The sequence below is a fragment of the Prinia subflava genome, chromosome 11 (assembly GCF_021018805.1).
Source record: "Prinia subflava isolate CZ2003 ecotype Zambia chromosome 11, Cam_Psub_1.2, whole genome shotgun sequence".
Lineage (NCBI taxonomy): Eukaryota > Metazoa > Chordata > Aves > Passeriformes > Cisticolidae > Prinia > Prinia subflava.
This window is the reverse complement of record NC_086257.1, coordinates 5565712-5582786: the sequence shown is the minus strand read 5'-3', so window position 1 is coordinate 5582786 and position 17075 is coordinate 5565712. Positions and strand designations below refer to the sequence as shown.

At 50.0% G+C, this 17075-nt stretch overlaps 1 protein-coding gene across 13 annotated transcripts in view; it reads left to right on the top strand.

The window, feature by feature from the left end:
- Nucleotides 1-17075, top strand: part of LOC134556124 (uncharacterized) — an 82303-nt gene that overhangs the window by 26969 nt on the left and 38259 nt on the right. For 4 of the 13 annotated variants that reach the window (XR_010081583.1, XR_010081575.1, XR_010081578.1 and 1 more), the window contains one exon: nucleotides 1991-5378. The exons of the other annotated variants lie outside the window; for them this stretch is intronic. The gene's annotated coding sequence lies outside the window, so the exon portion shown is untranslated. Of the gene's footprint in view, nucleotides 1-1990; nucleotides 5379-17075 lie in introns of those variants that run through there. 13 annotated transcript variants of the gene reach the window in all.

The following is a 17075-nucleotide window of genomic DNA, read 5'->3' as shown; positions in this document are numbered from 1 at the left end:
GCTCTTTCCTGTCCCACCGGAGGGGTCTCACCCATGGGTCTAGCCCTATAAAAGGTCCCAGGAATGAATGTGATTTTGTCTGTAAAGATTTCACAGTGTGGATTTCCCTTATGGGCAGCCTGGTGGGTGGATTTGACCCACACCACTGAGTGGGCAGAGGTGAAAGAACCAGCCAAACTCTGCTTTCCAAGTATCTGTGGATGGGGCAGCTCAGAGAGCTTGGCCAGCACTGCCTCGAGGTGTGAAATAATCCCACGGGCTCCTGATCCCACCCACTTATTGACACACCGACCTTGGTTATTGAGGGATGCAAGCACTGGGAAAAAGGGAAGGGGCCTCAAGCTGCACCACGGGAGGTTCAGGTTGGATTTTGGGGAAAATTTCTTCACTGAAAGGGTGGTCAGGCACTGGGACAGGCTGCCTGGAGATGTCCACAAATGAAGCAGATGTGGCACTTGGAAATTTGGGCACAGTGGGATTCGGTTGAAGGTTGAATTCGATGATCTTGAAGGTTTTTCCAGCCTTAATGATTCAACGATTCTCTGGCCAGAGCTTTCCCCAGCTATTTCACACTGCAGCTGTGTGACTTTGTCTTCCAGAAGTTGTTCTTTCCAGCCTTTGTTGGCTTCCCAGATACCTTTGCAAGCCTCCTCCAGCCAAGGCTGAGCTGTGCAGCCGTTCCTTCTTTCCGAACCTTTCATCAAAGTGGAAGTCTGGGCGCTGTGTGAACTGCTCTGTTTCTCTTTTATCCCAAATTCAGAAACCTTAAACAAAATAGCCCCTTGGCATTGTTCCTAGGAAACCACTCAGCAGGCAGTTGGAAATAATCATACAGATAATTTACTTGAACACTGCCCATAGGCACATTTTAGTCTTCTCCTCTATTTCTAAAGAAATTGGAAAGAGGGGCAGTGTTACTGTCTTTTGAGAAATAATAGAGGCCCAGGGTTGCACAGGCAGCAATTCTGGAATTTCCTTTGTAGCATTACAGGAGAATTAAAAAAAAAAAAGAACAACCCAAACTTCAACCTGCAAGTAGCAGTAGGCAAGTGAATTCTGTCCTTTTTTCAGATAAAAAACGTTCATTAACAAGTTTTTTCTTTTATACAAGTATCCAGAGGCTATTTTGAGTTCCAGTGAGAGATCTTATTAGGCTCTTGTTTTGAAGCGGGATTAACAAAAATTTGGGAGGGAAGCAGATTTTGGCTGACATGGTTATATTGTTGCAGTCTTCTCCCCCCCCTTTCAAAGTTTTCATCTTCCAAAACTACAGATTTTAATTAAAAAAAAAAAAAAAGGAGGGGGGGGGTGTGGAATTCTCGGCCTTTCAGCTCTGCAGCACATACAGACAAATAAATTAAAAAGTGGGAGAAGTGGAACTAACCCAATAATCCGTGAAAACCTAATTTCCCTCACAAGCGTCGCTGACGCAAACGCCTCCCCTCTCCCTTCCCCTTCTCCAGTTCGGGGGCAGCGATTGGAGAAATTGGCTAACAAGATCAGAAATTTAATTACCGTTCTGCCTCCCCTTCCCAAGAAATTGGATGTCACACTTCCTTGTAGCCTGCTCTGAAGACACGCTGGGGCTGGTGTTCACATGACTTGAACCTGACTCCCTGCCCTCCCCCTCCACTTTCCTTCCCCTATTCCACATGGAAATATCCATCCAGTGCAGCTAAGCCTGGGATTAGCTGACATGAGAGAGGCCATGGGTGTACTGAGGGCCATGGTGAGTTCCTGGTGTTGTTCATCAGAGGGGAGAGCACAGGAGTTGGGATGTGCCATGGAACAACATCTCCAGGTGCTTCCCATGTCCCCTTTCCATGCTGGAACAGGCGAAGGGAGTGAACAGTGTCAGAGATGGCTCTGGGTTTGCTCTAATATTTCTCCTCTGGTTTGATGCCTGGGCCACAGAAGGCACAAAGAAGAGTTTTCCTGTCTGTTCAAGCTGTCTCAGATCTACACTCCCAGTTTCTCCCTCGTTTTGCAGGGTTCCTGTGGATGCTGAGGAGCACAGCCTGTCCCTGCCTGTCTGCGGTGAGGGCCTGGCAGGGCAGAGATGAATGAGGAGCAGAAGAGAGGAAACATGGCTCGCTTTGTAGTGTCAGTTCTATCACCGGGAGGGATCTGGGATGTGTAATTAGCTGAAAAGGAGGCTGTTGTACATAACACAGGCCTGTTGTCCCCAGCCCAGCAGGCCGGGTGACCCAGCCTTTGGTCTCCTGGCTGGCAATGTCACCACAGTCCCCTGGCAGCACAGCAGCCTCGCTGGAGACAGATGCTCTGTTTATTTCTCCATTTGTATTCCCAGCGTGTCCCGGTGCTAACTGTAAGCCTGGCTTAGAAATTTCCTGCAAGCACCTTATCAGATAATGAATAATGATTTATTGAACATATGGGTAAACAGCACAGATAAGATATAAATACACTTCGGAAGAGCAGTTGCATTTGTAAGGATCTGTACCAAACCCGCCCCGTGGATTCTGGCACTGCTTCCAGCTGCCAGAAAGCATCTCCTGCTTGGGCTGCTGTGCATCCCTGCAGGTCCCAATCCGTGGGGGAAAAACAAAGGGCAAGGGGCGAGGGCAAAGGCACCTGCCAGGAGATACTCACAGGGCTGTGGGCATTAATTCACTCTGGCTCTAGGAGCCAGGCTGAAGCATAAGCAGGCTGCAGTACTTGAGGCAAAATTTGAATTTTTATTTGATTTTAAACAAGGCTGAAGATCTGTTCACCCACTCGAAACAAAGCAAGGCTGTGGAAGCAGTGTTGCTTACACAGCTAAACCAGGATGAAGACAAGAGGCACGGCTGCTCTGTGAACATGGGCTGGGACCCCAGACCTGTGGGAGGGGTGGTGTTGGCTTCTGGAAAATGGTTCCTGGCACTGAACCCTCCCAGGTGCACAAACCAGCCTGCTGGTGTGCTTGGCCATGCTCTGCCTCCCTGTCAATGGATTCTGCACAGCCTGCAAAGAGCAAAATCAGCTCTGCAGATGGGGACCTGATTTTTGTGCTGTGGCTGCCTCTGGAGGAAGATGGAAGGCAGGATCCAGCTGCAAACTCAGGGATATGATATGAATGTGGTGATAAATGCTGTTTGTGCTGCTCTAGGGTGGAAAGACTCACTTACCTTCCTTTTTGGAGTAAGTAATTCCCAGCAAACACCATCTCAGAGGCCATCCTCAGTGAAATGAATGGCTGCCCGTGTGTCCTCGTTGAGTCTCCCACATTTTTGCTGCTGAGTTTGCTGGTGGAAAGCCCGCTGAAGATCCAGCACTGCTGTTTTCAGAGCTGTCCAGGGGTTGTGGTAACTGTCCACCCCTGCTCATCCTCTGTGCATCATCTCCTGTGTGGCACCCACTGCCTCAGGTGATCTCTCCCACCTTCCAGGTGTGTGCAGCTCCTCTCTGCAGCAGAGTGTAGGGGAGCTGTCAGCTTGGCCTCTGGATTTATTCTCCCTGCTGCCCTTGAGAGCCACTCCTCCACTCTGTGGCCAGGGGACCTGCCATCAGCCAGCCAGCGTTATTTGCAGCCCTTCCAAGGTCGTGGATAAATGATGGCTGTGCTTTTCTCTCTGTTTAATCATCAGTCACCAAAGGCAGGAGTGTTCAGATCCTTTAAAGCAGAGGAAAGTCAAACCTCGCTGGGTGGGCTGGAAGGATGTGAGGGGTTGTGAAAGACCAGGATAACCTTGAGATGTTTGAACTCAGCCTGGCATATTGGGGGTTGTGATGTCCACCTGGACAAGCAGATAGAGACAATTCTGGATTGCTCAAGCTAACATAGGATGATCCTGTGAGATGCAGAGGAGGGACAGTTCAAGAGGCCTCTGAGATCATCTTTTGGGTGTAGGAGGTTGGTGCAATTGATGAGTGTGGGCATACTGTTCGTTTGGGTTTTCCATCTTTGGTCCTTTCCACCTGCGAGCACAAAGACGTTTTCCTTTTCTAATGCTCTGCAATAGTGGTTGGGGCATTGTTTCCTTGATGCTTTTGTGGGGACTTGGGGTATCATTTCCTTTTTTGATCTGGAGATTTTTCAGTGATTCAACTTTTCTCTCGCTCCCTTCTGGCCGTGCTCATCTCTCTCTAGCTTTATCCCAGCAGGCCTGGCTCACCATCATGTGACTTCTGGGCTAAAGGGTAAAAGACAAAAGCCCAGGGATGGGAGCCTGATGAAGCTTTGTGATCCAATCTGCCAGTGAGCACAGCCATGGTGAGAATTTGATTTGCATACATTTCCTACCCGGAATTCCTCTGGAGCTATTGGGAGTCACCATAGCTAACACAGGCTCTGAGCTATGGGGTTTATGTGCATGCAGAAACTACTCCCATTCGCTTTCTTGGAAAGAGATTTACTGGAGGCTTTTTTGTCTTATTGTCCACCCCCTTCCTCCTTTCCCTGCCCATTGGGGGATTTTGTGCTGCTGTGGAGACTCTTTGATCTGAATTAATTCTTTGACGAAGCTTCACAAGACAATGGGAAAACAGAGCACTGCTCTGGGGAGAATCCTTCCTGCTCAAAAAGAAAAAGGTGGGAATTGTGCTGGCTTGGTGAGTTGGTGCAGCCCAAAGGCCAGGAGTCTCCCTTGCTGCTCCTGGGGCTGTACTGCAGTGGTGGACACCAGGATGGGGATTCTGCTCTGAGCTGGGGGGAAATGTGGGAAGGCTGGATGCTGGAGGGTTGTTTGGATCAGCATGGGGGGAATCAGGGTGAGTTATCATCAAAGAGAGTGTGGGGAGTTGCCTGGTGGAAGGACATGGGTCCCATGGGCTTTCTTTGCTCCAGAAGAGGCTTGTGGACATCCCTGTGGCCTCGGCCGGTTTGCAGTGCAGCCCTTGTTGTGTCTCAGCCAGAGCCAGGGCTGCTCTTGGAGGCATGTCTGGAAGTCCTTAATCCCAGCTCTTCTTTCCCAAGGCTTGTTGTCTTTGCCATACAAATCAGAGTGGTTGTAGCCATGGATTCAGACTACTGCAGCTGATCCTCACCTTGGAGAAGCACCCGCCGAACGAAGCCATGAGTGCCAGGGACCGCCCGGAACGCAGGACCAGCTCCCGTGGGAAAGTCCCCGAGCTGCCCCTCGTTGGCCTTGGTGTCCCCTCCTTCCCCTTCCTGGGGCTGCTGCCCTGTTAATTGATTGCTGCCCTGCTCAGCCGTTGCTTGTGGAGCTGAATGTGCCAAGTTACGGCGCGGGAGCGGAGAAAGGGAGCAGCGCTTCCGAGCGCTGGGCTCGCATCTGAAAGATTACTGCACAATCTAATGAGCTCATTAATTTCATTTCATTAACCAAACACTGCTTGTGGAGAATGGCAAATATTTAAAGAAGCGCAGCAGGGTCAGAAACACATTTAATTAATGTTGTCACGTGGTGCTGAGAACAGGAGGGGGGAATAAATCCTGATGCCATACATTAACATCCATGGCGACTTCTCTTTTATATTTAATGTGCTGCTTGGGTGAAAGGCCTGCCTGGCTCCCATGAGCACAGTGCCTGAGCAGCTGAGAGTGTTTCCCCTTCCTCCCAGGGTCCACGGAAGCCAGGCAGTGCTGTTATCCCGTTTGGAAGGGAACGCTACAAACAAGAGGAGGGGGCTCCCTCATGGGGTCCATGGGAGATGATGCTGGTTTCCCTGTGGTCCTTCTCCTTGCTAGGCCATGCCTACTGTGGTTATCACACTAAACTAGTGATACCCCGAGCTTATCAGCTTCCTGTTCAGCCAGCTGGGCACTGTGGGTGCCTCAGTGGGAGCAAAATCCAAAGAGCACAAAAATCATGGGGAAGAGACGGTCGAATCCTCTCTCAACCCCTTTGAAGTTTGGTGCACTTGGCTGTTTGTAGGGACTGCTATCAGTCACAGAGGTTACCAAGTGGGTTCTCATCCCCTTCTTCCCCATCTCTAAGGGAATTTGGATCTGACTTTTTTTGGCACAAACTGTCGGCATATTTATTAATCTGTTGTGGAGGTGGGCTTTGCTAAAATCTCATTTTGATGTGGGGGAGGACATCTCGTTTATGGTTCTTCCATTAAGGGCTGCTGTGAGGCATCTGAGGAAAGCTACAGATTGCTTTTCTGATTGTCCTGGTACACTCTGCTTCTTCGGGAAAATTGAATTAGGATGGATACCTGGATTGCACCTGAAGGTCTGGGTTTCTCACTGGCAAATTATTTCTGCGGTTCCAGTCCAAGGAGCATCCCAGCTAAAACAATCTTGGAGGGAGTGGAGCTGGAGTCTGGCAGCGCTCTCGTGTTTCTGCATGTAATTTGTGCCATATTGGGAAACTGCTAGCTCTGCTAAAGGGCCCTGCTGTTGAGAGGGCCAGGAGATGGCCCTAATTTAGGGTAAATGGTCAGCTGAGCTTGCCTGGGATCTTAATAAGGCCAAGAATGTGGTACCACGAAAATCTGTTTGGCCAAGGAACTGTAAAACCAAACCTACCTCAGGGGACCCCTTCATCCTGCCAGCAAACCTCGGGGCTTCACCCACTCCTTTGCAAGCCTGTCTTGGAGCAGAGCTGTGTCTGTGTGGGCAGGACCACTTTTCCTTTGCCATAAAAGTAAGTGCCCTGTGCTTGGCAATTATTCCTCGGTGGCAATTCCAGCCAGTACTGGTAATGCAGTATTGATGGTGGGGGAATTCAAAGCAGGGGTGCAGCCTGGCTGGGCAGGTGGGAGCAGGCAGGGCCAGGCGGACTCTCATTAATTCCATAGCTGGAGGAAGCTGCTGGGCTCAAAGGCTGAGCATAAATTGTCCATGATTTAGTCCTTCAGTGACAGCTTTCTCCTCAGAGTCTGGCGCTTCCACAGGCAATTCCAAGCAGTAGGTGAAGGCAAAGAGCAGGAGGAGCTGGTGTCCTTTGGCTCTGCTCTGTGGCAGCTCTCCCATTACCCCATCGCTCACCCCTTGCCTTGTCATTACTTGATTCCTCTTTATTGCAATAAAATGAAGCTGTGCTTCGGGCTCCTGAGTTCATCCTCCAGCACGCAGCACTAACCTGGGTGGCTCGAGGCCAGGTTCTTTTGACAGCTCAGCTGCTGGGAGCAGCTCTGGGAGAAACCTGCTGCTGGGATGGAGGGCTGGGAGGCTGCCTGGGGCTGAGACGCCACAGCACCACTCTGGAAGCACTCATGCTCTTGGGTGCCAGCAGAATGAGGGATTTTCCCCCCTGTGTTGGGCACCCAGCAGTGCTGGTGGCCCATAATGAGGGATTTCCCCAGTGCCCATCACCACATTAAGGCTGGAGAGAGGCAGAAAGGTCTGATGTGAATTCCTGGTGGTTGTTTGGTTCCAGCCCTTCGGCTGGCTTCCAGGGAGAGCAGGGATGAGTGGAGCCTGTGTCCTTGGCTGGCAGCTGACATCCCAGGGAGCCTGGGGCCTGTGCTGGATGAGTGTGATTGGTGCCCGGGAGGCAGAGAGTGACAATTTCCATGGTGAGTGGGTTGGAATGTCCTTCCCATTCCTGACATATGGCTCTTGGGCAGGCCCAGCTTGTGCTTTTCACTTGGGTGGGTGGTCCCAATATCCAGCTCAGCATGGGAAGAGGCAAAATGCCTCACTTTTCCTTGGGAAGAGCAATAGTCCAGTGACCTGGGGAGAGGTCCCTGCAGGTCCAGCCCAGCCATAGGACAATGGTGTTTGCCTGGGCTGAAGTCAGGGCTGGAGCAGGCGGTGAGAACCGTGGGGAACCTGGCAGGACTCAGGCAGGTTTGGGCAGCCTTGCCAAGCCCTGGAGCTGGGAGGCTGGAATTGTTTCTGTGCTCTTGGTGACACTCATCGCCCTTTCCCAGGAGGACCTGTCTTTGTCCTGGTTTTGAAGCCGTGAGCAAGATGCTCACTGCATCCTGCTGAACCTCTTCTCATGCCCATGAAGAAAATCCCTTCTCCTGCCTGGAATCACTGGGATAAAACTTCAGGTGGCCAGGGAAGGAGCTGTGCCCTTCAGCCACTGCCTGGAGGGTCGAGCTTTGCTGCTCTGCCCTTTGCTGGGATTAAAGCAGAACTTCCCTGTGGCTTCCTGGCTCCTAAAAAAGCCAGGTCACACCAGGGATGTGACAGATTGGCCGCTGACCTGGAAGGATATCAAATGGAAGGATTTACCTTCTGGAGGGGGATTGTCCAAGGGACTCATGGGTGCAGAACCAGGAAAGCTTTCCAAATACCAATGCTGTCTGTTCTGCTGCTCCTCAGAGGGAGGAACTGGAGTGAAAGAGCACCTGACAGCAAAATGCTCCCTGAACCACGACTATTTCCCAGAATTCCCATTCCAGACCCTTTGAGGAAGTGTTTGACCATCTTTAAAGATGTTTTCTAGTTCACTGGTGTCTTCTGTGAACAGATTTTCTTGCCCTACGCTCTGAGCTTTGGCCCATGACCAAAAGTTTGCTTACCCCTTTTATACTCCTTGAATCCCTGGCAACTGGCCAGCTCGGGGAAGTGGAAAAATCTTTTCTTTTAAACCTTTCCAGCAATATTGACAAATCAGAATGCTCATGGGATCAGGAAAAAAACAGTTTTACCAGTAGGAACCCAAAAGGTAAAATGTCAAACCAAAAATGTGGAATTTGACAGAACTTAAAATAATACCTTTATATAGTTATTACTTTTGTTTTTTCAGGGTGAGAGAGATTTCCTGCTTGTGAGCTGAAAGTCAAAGATTTTTTCCCAGCTCCAGCAGTGGCACCTTCTGCTGTCAGAATTGATGGTTCAGATTATCAAGATACTTCAGGCTTCAATACTTATGCTCCCTTAATTGAGATATTACAGATACTATGGATTTTTTTTAGTACCTCCTTTGCGTTTTGTTGTTTTCTATGGTTCAGTGGTTGCTTCTGTGGGTGAACTCAGAGTTCTACCAGAAGGTAAACAGACAACCTTAAATAAATAAAAAAAAATGAAATAAAGTGAGTTCAAATATAAATCTGTCAAAATCAGACACTTCTTTCTCTGTGGCAGCATTGAAGGGAAACAATCAATGGCCAGGATCTGCATCCAGAGGGGAAAGTGAGGGAGCCAGGGGGAATTCCTCCTCGTGGCTGTCAGGGTGGGATCCAGCAGCTGAGGGGCTGCATGTCCATCAAGGGTGTGGAGAGAGATCCATGGACTGTGGAGAAAAACCACTTGGGGGAAGTCGTGACTCGGCTGAGTTCTTGAACAAAAATCCAGCAAGATCCCATGGATTTCACCCTTTGGTGTGAGGGAAGAGGAAAATGGAATGTTCTTTTTTGCTCTTTGGCCCAAGTCTTTATTTGTCCTCCAAGTCAACTCAGTGGAAGACACCCTCAGAAGATGCAGTTTCTCTGCTCCTGGGAGATGTGCCCCTAAAGACACAGGCAGCTTTTGGAATTCTTATCCTTGCTGAAAGTCATAGAAACTGGATTTCCAACAAAAACTTGGCTCACTTTTGTTGGTCACTCAGCCCACAAAACACCGTTCTTCCCTTCTCCAGCTCTTCCCTTGCAAGTCTTCCCTTGCTTCCTCTTCTCCATAAGCACTCTGGCAGTCATTCCAATTCATAGAATGTTGGGCTGTGGCTGAAGTGTTTAAATCTTTTTCACCAAGGAAGAAAAAGAAAAATTCTTTTTGTTTCTCGTGGAAAAGTTGAGACAAAAAATGGTTTTCATTAAAAATTCCCAGGGGGAAGGAATAGCAGACAGAACCCTGTTCTCTGACTAACTCTTGTTTCAAACACTGAGGCAGAGTGAATCTTTTATAAGCTGTTTTAAAGGAGGGATTGTAAACAGACTTGTCCATGAAAATGGAGAATGTCTTGCACATCCTAAAAAGTGCCGGGCTGTTGTTGTGCAGGAGCTGCTCCCGCTCCACCTCCTCTGATTAAACACCAACACACTGTGTTTAAGCAAAGCCTCCAGGCAGCTTTCCATATTCATAAGACAAGGGCTTTACCAGGAAAGGCGGCTTTTGGGGGGAATGTCAATATGAATATTACAGTCTCTCTGCTCTTTGTATTGTCCCCTAAATCGTCAGAGTGAAATTGTAGGAGATAATGTACAATTATGCTGTCACTAAAGTGTGCAGAAGCTCCGTTTGCAGGAGCTTTGGAGAGAGATTCTTCTAGGAAAGGCAGGGCTGCCTGCTCCCACCTCTGCTGGGCTTCAAAGATGGGCTGAAAGCTGCATTTCACTCTGTGTGTGTGACACTGTCTGGGCCTCAGGAGTGATGTGTTCTCCTTGTCCTCTTCAGCCATGGCAGATGTTGGGAGTGGAGCTTCCAGAGGAGCAAGAAGAGGAGATGTTAATAACTTTCAGGAATGACTCAGAGACATTTTGTGCCATCCTAAGGACATGGAAACACATATCCTGCTCCTCTAGCTGGTATGGGTTGGTTTTGTGTGAGTGGAGAACTTGGGAACCCATCTTGCCTGGTTCCTCTTTGCACAAGAACCAGGTTCAGGGTGCAGTTTTGGGCAAAGGAGATTTTGGGCTTGGGAGCGAGGGTTTGCCCACTGCTGAGGTTTTGGAGAGGGAACCCTTCTCTCACCACTTGCTGTGTTGCTTGGTTTAAGTCACTCATAATTTCTGTGAAGGACTCTGTGGTGACAAAGTGGAGGTGAGGCTGTGACATTTTGCAGCCCTGGGGACAGACTCCTCTTTCCTCTTTTGTTCTTGTGAGTGATGTCCCCACTTGGGGGTAAATATTATTTTTCATTCTATTTATTATTAAATCCCCCCATGTAATATTTAAACATACTCAATATTTAAACCCCATGCTCTGGAATGGCCAGAGCTGGGGGAGCTGCTGAGCCTGGGGCAGCAGTGACAAGAGTGGAAGAACATGGTGGTTTAACAGCCCTGTTGGTGCTGGGATGGATCAGCCTCCTCCTTGAGAAGAGAGTCTGATTTCTGAGCTGTTCCAGCTGGAACCAGGGTGGTTCTGGGGTGGTTCTTTGTTTAGGATCCCTATGGACTTGCAGTAGGTGTCCCTTGCAGGGACTGTTGACCCACGAGGTCTCTTTCAACTCTTTATTCTCCTGCTCTGAGAAGATAAAATCCCCTTATGACTGACAGGCCCATTTGTACAACAGCATGGAGCCAGGCTAGTGCCTGCTGGGGCTGGGATCACACAAGTTTGGGATGAAGCCCCTTCTCAGCAGTGCCAGAGGGCTGGGAAGACCTTGCAGAGAGGGCTCCTCTGCCCCATGCCAGGCATGGTGAAGCTGCCTGGGGCTTAGCTGAACCTCGTTCTCTCCTTCCCCCAGGGCAGGGAGCTGATTTGAGGTGCTGGGGGGAAGGCTGGGCTCCAAACCCTGGCTGCTGGTGAGCCAAGACGAAGGAGCACGGAGGAGCGGTGGATAAGAAAAGCCTCCTGTTGCCAAGCAGAGCAGTTTTATTGCAAGTCTTAACGGTATTTATTGCGCTTTCCAAGAGCCCCAGAGCCAGATTTCGTGTAGTTCAGCTGTCACTAAAAGGCAAATGTACAGTTCTGGCCCTCCTGGCCTTGTTGACATCCTGGAAAATGAGATTCCTGAGCGGCAAAGAGCCAGCAGGCAAATACCCCTCCCCAAAGCGTGCTGTCTTCAGACCCCAGAGCAAAACCTGGCACTTGGGAAGCTCTGCTTGGGTTCATTGGTACTGATCATCTGTCCAAATTCTTCCTCGCTTATTCAGGCTGTCTCTGAGACCCACAAGGCTTGGCCTGAAAATCTCTTATTCAATGGCATTGATCGCGTGGTAGCGAGCTGTTTCATTTAATTGTTCTCTCTTTGTTTCCCTGGGAGATTTCACTCCTCCCCTGACACAAAAGCCTGTCCTTGCTGGTCGGAGTATCCCCCGGTGGGGTCTCCCGGCTGGCAGGGCTGGATGTGGCTGGGGAGGGTCTCGGGAAGGGCATGAGGAGAGGAGCATCCCCCTGTCAGCGCTGTGGGCAGCGTTTCACAGAGCAGTCTTTGTGCTCACCTTTGTGCTCACCTGTCTTTGTGTGTGAGAACAACCGCGGGGCTGTAACTCTGTGGCTTTTTCCCAAGGGATGTGGGGCAAGGGGATGTCCAGGGAGCAGGCACAGCGAGCCTGAGACCGCTGCTGGGCATCAGGAGAAGCCTTTCCCTGAGAAAAAGCGTCTGCTCCTACCTTCTGCCTTCCCCCCGCCCCGTTCCCATTAAGCTAATTAAATCAGAGGTTATGATTGCGGCTGGGGACGGAGGGGTGTCACACCGCCGTCCCTGGGCGGGTCGTTGTACCTTCCTTCCTCCCACAAATGCCGCCTCCTTGCAGGCATCGGGCCTCGCTGCTCGCTGTGTTTAATTTCTGAATAAAGGCTGGCAGCGGCGGAGGATGGCCCGGCTGGTCCCGTCCCTTCACCCCGGCCCGGCGCTGCCTGGCACAGCCCGCACATTCCTCCCTGTGCCCCTTCCCTCCAGCTGCCACTGCCAGCCCTGCCCCTCCCTCGGTGCCCTGCCGGGGATGCTGTCCCGGCCACACAAGCGAAAGTGGTTTCCCGAGGGAGGGCGGCGGCGGGAACGGCGCAGGGGGGTCCTTTATTTATTCCTTACAGACTCGGGCCACTGCACTCTTTAGGGGAAGATTTCTCCGGGATGGTTTTGTGGTTTTCCTTCCAGAGCTGTGGTATTGAAAGATGTTGGGAGCACAGGGTGGGGCTCTGTGTGTGTGTGGGGATGCGTGACAGGGCTTTGGAGCAGTCAGGTGTAGATTTATGGTCCTTTTCCCCCCAGAGCCAACAGGCATTGGAAAGATTTCTGGTTCATACCAGTTAAAATCGGTGGCCAGGGCTGTTGTCCTGGGCATGTAGTGGTGTGGAGGTGCTTTTTTCAATGCAGACAAGACTTCTGACAGTGTTGGTCCTCACAACAACGAACAGAACTTTTTCCTGACCCAACTACAGATATCTGAGGATATCAGGAACATCCTGGGATGCTGGAGGCTCCCTCAGGGATTTGTTGTATTTCTCAGCCTGCTGTAGATCTCTATTTTACCCCAAGCAGAGCTCATCAGTGCCCAGCACCCCTCAGGCACTACAGCTGGGGTGAGCTGCCAGCAGGACTAGTCCAGGTGTCAATCCTTTTCCAGCTGGATTTCCCCAAGGCCTGTTGGATGTGACCATTCAGTGCAGGTGCCACTTTATGCATGAGACTTGTCAGACACATCTGACATCAGCTCAGAGCAGCTGGGAGGGGGGTGAGGCTGTCCCTCCCACAGCAGAGGCTGTTTGCATCCTGCACCCTTTCCACGGGCAGCTCCCCAGCCCAGCTGCTAACCCAGGTCTGTCCTGCTCTCTCCATGCTGTGCTGCTGTGTGCTGCTCATGCTTTAAACACCTCCTCCATAGCTGTTGGATGGGAGCCAGAGCAGGAGAGAGGGGTGGCCACTCCCTATGGAATGAAGGCAAATGGGGATTTGTGTGTCTGCAGCTTCCTGGGGTAATTTGTATGTCTGTAGCTCCTGATAATGCTGGTGTTACTGTACGCCAAATGCAAGAGAGAAATAAATAGGATTGGGAGAGTTGTCCAAGAGAGCTGAACAGGGAATTTGGCAAGGATGCGAAGTGACAGGTCGAGGGAGGCTGGCTTAATGCTGAAAAGGGCAGGTTTGGGTGGGATATTGGCAAGGAGCCCTGTGAAGGTGGGCAGGCCCTGGCACAGGCTGCCCAGAGAAGCTGTGGCTGCCCCTGGATCCCTGGAAGTGTCCAAGGCCAGGTTGGACAGGGTGTGGAACAACCTGGGACAGTTGAAGGTCCTTAAGGTCCCTTCCAATGAAACCCATTATCAGATTCCATGATTTGGGAGCTGAAATGGATTGTGATTGTGTAAGACCATGTGATACTCAGCCAAATGTGTGCTGCTGGCTGCCCTTCCTAGAGACCAGCCATGCCCCCATGGAGCATCCTTTAATGGACTGGTGATTGCTCCAAGTGCTCTAGGATGTATAGAACAGAGCCAGGAAAAGAGCCCTGGGACAGGGGAAAGGGGCCATGGAGAGTTTTGCACCCATACTGACCCACCCCAGATGAGGGATACTCAGATATTGGAGGAGAGGTCACAACAGCAACAAAAAGTATTTGCTCTGGGAACACCTCTGCTCTTGAGCACTCAGGAGCCAATCCCAGCAAGGAGCTGGTCTCTGTGAAACCTGGGCATGCTCCTGCAGCTGGGCCCCAGCCACCTGCCAGGCTGGAATGGCAGGCTGGGGATTATATGATCTGACAGTGGGTTTGTGGCTCAAACCCTCCTGGGACCTCAACAGAGCAGCTTGTTGCACCTCACCCAGGAGAAGGAGAGAAATACTTGTCTCTAATCTCTATTCCTACTCCAGGGCTTTGCATCTAATTTTGCAGTTCTGTATAAAATTTGATATTGCTGGATGGTGTTCTCTGGGAGTTGCATCTAAATCTAGAAACACTCTGTAAAAACACTCTGCATAAATTTCTTTCTTTTAATTAATTTTTTTAACCCTGAGCCAATCAGTTTTGGGTGAAGTTCTGGGCCACATTAGACTTCAGTTCCAGGAAACAGAAGAAATGCATGATGTCATCAATTGTGTGCCGTCACATGCTCTTGAAATGCCATCAGACTTGCTAAATATTCAGTGTATATTTTCTGTCTCAACAGACTGTGTTGGCTGAAACTGCTTATGCAAATGAAAAGCTGTACCTCTTCAATAGATTGTTAGGATCTGATCCTGAGTAATTGGGGTTGAACGGAGCAGTAGGTGGGAGAAGTCAGCAGAGGCAATAATTAATCAAGTGGCTTCTTGTCTGGGCTGGCTGTGGATCCCAGAAAACCCTCTGTGAAGACAGGACAGGCTCCGTGGAGCCTGATGTTCCTTTCCAATCACTGCAAATGCCTTGCAGGAGCCTGAGTTATGCAAAAACCCTTTTTTAGATTTTGCCCAGCAACTCCCAAGGGAAGCCTGTTAGAAAGTCTCAGCATGTGTTTCTAAACTCCAGCTTATATTAATTCCCAGCTGCTTTGTTCATCGATTGGAATGGCTCCTTTCCCCCCTATTTTCCACCCTCCCTTTTTCCTTCTCCAGCCCTCCATGTATTTCCAGACCCCAGCCTTGTCCCTTCTTGCCTTTTGTTTTGCTGGACTAAGTGGGCCGAGCTCTTTTCATCTCCCCTCAAAAGGCAAAGCTGTTCCTTGTATCACCCTCTATTTTTGCAGGTCTTTTTGATCTGGAATGGACCCAGTCTCCCAAATCAGGGCTTTGAAAGATGACAGTGCCTTTTCATGGAGATGTTGGATGCTGGGAGCGAGAGCAAGGAGCCCACATTCCAACCATCAGGCCCAGAGGGAAGCACAGCACTGCCAGAAACAAGAACCAAAGAACTCATTTCACACTCAGGAAAGTCTCTGATAAAGGAGAATTTTTCCTGCTGTAAAATGGGATATATCCAAAAAACCCCATAGAATTGATTCATCTGGGTGACTGTTAAGAGTTAATCGATAAAATAACAGTTTCCACCTTTTTATGAGAAATTAGCTGATTAGAAACTTGATTAATGGGATGATTTTTCATGAGTGTAATTAAAGCACTGCATGGCTTCTCGTGTAATTGATATTTAATGCCTACATGGAAAGCTGCTTTTCTATAAGGAACAGTGTTGAGTTGTAATTTTTTTCAATTAAGCACCTGTGGGTTTGGCAGAGGAGAGGCCGAGGGGATCATCAACAATGGGGAAGGAGGGAGAAGAGGATGGGATGCAACTGGTCAGGACATTCCTAGAGAAATGGAAAAATTTCGATGTTTCAGAGCCATGCACGGATAAGACAGACGGATTGGAGTCTATGAGCAGGAGACATGGTGGGTTTTCTTCTGAGAACAGAGGTCTAATGAGTCTAAGATTCAAAGAACCAACAGAAAATCGAGAAGCAGCACCCCAGCTTCTCTTAGAGGATGACAGGGGATCAGGGAGTCATCCCTCCAGTGTCCCTCTGATACTTTGTGAGAAGTTCAGGGAAACTTGGTAAAAGTAGGGTGGTGCTTCTTCTCCTGTTGTTGTCTTCCAGGACTGGCATTGAGGAGGCCTCCTCAGCCAGGGTGGTACCTTTGTGTGTGCTTCTCCAGGAGGAACTTCCCTTATGGGCTTTGTGTCTAAAATCTTGGACAGTTTCCCAACACAGACAGTGAAGCCTCAGCAAAGCTGGATGATTTTTCTGGAAGATCTGCTCCAGCCCAATGGGAAGGAGTATCTATCTTGTGTTCCCAGTGCACCAGAATCCATAATTTCTGTGGTCTTCCCTGGCCCTGACATTCCCTAACTCTCCAGCTAAAATGAATGTGTTGGATGTCACAGAATCCCAGAATGGGTAAGGCTGGAAGGGATCACAGTGGGTCCTGTGGTCCTGGAATACCCTCAGTGAGGGAGACTCCCCACTGTCTCTGGACAATCTGTTCAGTGCTCAGTCACTGCACAGCAAAAGTTCTTCCTCCTCTTCAGCTGGAGCTTCCTGGGCATCAGTTTGTGCCCACTACCTCTTGTCCTTGTGCCCTGGTCCCTTTGCCTTGTGGCTTCTCTGGCAGGGCTTGTAGCCTGTGCTCATGTGAAAAAGCCCTGGTCCCGAATCTGGGGCAGGCTCTGTGCCAATTCTAGCAGTTTTTTTGGCAACAATGAAGGATGTGTAGAGATATGATGGAGGTACAGAGCATTGCCAAGTGTCCACACACACAATTTTAGGCTGTAGCTCATACTGAGTTATTTGATCTTAGATTGCTGGGACATTCCAGTACCTGAAGGAGCTGACAAGAAAAATGGAGAGAGACTGCTTACAAGAGTCTGGAGTACCAGGACATGGGGAATGGCTTCTCACTGCCAGAGGGTAGGTTTAGACTGGGTGCTGGGAAGGAATTCTTCCCTGTGAGGGAGGTGAGGCCCTGGCACAGTTGCCCAGAGGAGCTGTGGCTGCCCCATCCTTGGAAGTGTCCAAGGCCAGGTTGGACGGGGCTTGGAGCAACCTGGGACAGTGGGAGGTGTCCCTGCCATGGCAGGGGGTGGAATGAGATGGGCTTTAAGGTCTCTTCCAATCCAGGCCATTCCATAGTTCTCTGATATCCTGTGTGCATCTCCTCCACTAAAGAGAAGATGTTTGGTCCTGCCCACCATGT